This window comes from Triplophysa rosa, linkage group LG18 (genome assembly GCF_024868665.1).
Source record: "Triplophysa rosa linkage group LG18, Trosa_1v2, whole genome shotgun sequence".
Taxonomy (NCBI): domain Eukaryota; kingdom Metazoa; phylum Chordata; class Actinopteri; order Cypriniformes; family Nemacheilidae; genus Triplophysa; species Triplophysa rosa.
The window spans coordinates 11,992,508-11,995,433 of record NC_079907.1 but is presented as its reverse complement, the minus strand read 5'-3'; positions in this window follow the sequence as shown (position 1 = coordinate 11,995,433).

Genomic DNA, 2,926 nt, shown 5'->3' with positions numbered 1-2,926 from the left:
TGCGCCATTTGTCTTGTATATGAACAAATATTTTATTTTATCAATAAAATGACACGGCCATCAAAATCTGTGGCTTAAGCATTAACGTATTTCTGTTTTTCATTTACTAAGTAAAAGAAGTTCATTTAATTTTCATATAGATCCATTTTGCCCCATCCTGTCACGCTTACAGTATCAGTAAAACAAAATCTTGGTGCTGTCCTGATGCGGCAAAATTAAGTGTTTTACCACTAAATCGATGATCAAATCTCCCTCAAGTGCAAGGTGATTAAACAAATGTTAGAAATGGTTTCTCTTAAGAGTTGTTCAAGCAATCCAGCCCATGTACGCTCACTACGGAATATCCTTCGTCCGACCACTAGATGGAACCCACGTCAAACAAATATTCTGAGATAAACCGAACAGCTTTCGATTTGTGTCACGCTGCCTCGGGTGATCTCATGTCCTCATGTTCACTACATCTATACAGTAGGGAAAATATGAACTCAGAGATGCTGTCCACCAATACTGTAACCAACATGCAACATATTTTTTTCAAAATAGTAAATGGTGGTTCAGTGTGATTGTGCATAAACAATAAGGTATGACAGTCAAGTAGTTGAGCAAACCCTTCAGCCATGGCTGGCTTTATTCATATTGCATAGCCTCGTGTGCCTTTTAGCTTTTAGAAAACAGAAGCCACATTTTATAACAAAAATATATTAAAAATAATTGTTATTTTTTCAGTCTGGCGTTTTTTTTTTAAGAATTTAAAGCATCCATGAGAATACATGTCTGTTTTCTGCATTCAGAGAACACATCAATCAAATGTAAATATACAGTCTACAATAAATATACAAATACATCTTAAAATATAGTAGGCTACAGGATAATGTACAGGCAGCCGGTTGTTATCGCAGAAATAAGCCCCGACGCGGAGGGGCTTAACAATAACAGCCGCTGCCTGTACATTATCCCGCTTATTAGCCTACACGGCTACTTGGCACGTGAGAAAAAAACTGGACATGAAATGTGAATTTGGTGAATTTTAAGGTAAGACATGTTCAAATGTCACGAACAGGCAATTTGATTTAATCATTTGTAAATTTAGGCCCGGTTTCACAGACAAGGTTTAAGGCTAGTCCCAGACTAAAATGAATGTGTGACCTGTCTTAACTGAATATAATTTGTCCAGAAATATCTTAAAATATATCAGTGTCACTGTTTTGTCTCGAGATGCACACCAGTAAAGTATTCTTCTAAAGCAGTTTTATAAAAGCGACATAAATATCTTAATTCAACTAAGGCATAGTCCTGGCTTAAGCTAAGCCGTGTCTGTGAAACCAGGCCATAATGTCATACATGTTATTTAAAGACATATTTATATTTAATTTGTAAAAAAAAACCTGTCAAAATGATTCGCTGCATCCGGGTTACCATGTGTTATTAGTTTTGAGAGGTTGTTATCTGGGAATAACAAAGATGCAAATGTCGCGACTGTCCAATCAGAATCAAGCACTCCAACGAGCCGCGTATTAATACACAATAAATGTGTCTCTTGCGAGCCAGTGCAGGCACATAAGCAGATTTAAGAATGTGCATTCACACTCCTATAGAAAATGTTGTCTGAACAATGTTTGTTCTCTTTGTATTATATAAAAGGCATAACCCGGAGCATGCAGGCATGACGTAACCTGACAGTCCACAGTCTACCCTAACTCATATAAACAGCCCCGTCTGCCTGCATCCCCCCGTTGCGCGCTTTTATGACCTGGAATATCCCATACAGCCATTCATAAACACTAATACTAATGCAGTACAGGAAGTATATCTGACAACATACTCATTCAATTCTTTGTCTTCTTCAGTGTGTGTTGAATTCTAACAGTAGATGCATGGTGAGTTTTATGGTGCTGTAAATGTTTGTATTCTCTTTTTAGCGTTACAAAACTTCACCAACACAATACAGCCCCTTTTTAATAGGCCTTTTACTTCCCTCAGCGAAAGCCCACGATAGACTTACATCTTCACCTGCTTCTTGAAATGACAAAATCATGTTTTCTTTGTAGAAGAAATTTTCGAAATTGATATTTTTACATAATCTGAATAAATAAGCTTTCTATAGATATATTGTTAGATATTGTTAGAAGTTGAGTTGTTAGAGTTGTTAGAATAGGACAATATCTGGCTGAGATACAACCGTTTAAAACCCTAGAATCTGAGAGCGCAAAAAAATCTAAATATTGAGAAAATTGCCTTTGAAGTTGTTAATCAGGGGCACTGTGGCAGACCATCCACTCACAAAAATAAAGTTTTTATATATTTACGGTAGGAAATTTACAAAATATCTTCATGGAACATGATCTTTACTTAATATCCTAATGATTTTTGGCCTAAAAGAAAAATCGATCATTTTGACCCACACAATGTATTTTTGTCTTTTACTAAAAATGTTCCCGTGCTACTTAAGACTGGTTTTGTGATCCAGGGTCACATTTAAGGAGTGATGCGTCAGCAACTTCTTTTTACGTTTTAACAATTACATACTTACCACGGTTTACCTGTACAGACAAATTTACTTTAAAGTCACTTGTTTATAATTTAATATAGAGTGTACAAGTAAAAGGCAATGTCAAATCTCCGAAACTATTTTATAGTAAAATAACAAAAGACCACAAGAGTACACATATCAACTTGAAAAGTGTGCTCGACCAAAACAAATCATACCAAGAAAATATATGAAAAGTCGTCACACCAAAGCTCTAAAAATATTAAACAATTATATTAGACTTTCACAAAAAGTGTAACGTTTGCCTGAAATGTTACATTTTGTGTAAACATTTTTTTTTTAAATTATTTTTAACTTAATACAGTAAAGTAATTTACAATTAAAAGGTTTTTACTGTATCACTTTTACAAATTTTCCAAAAGTTGTAGTTAAATCTAA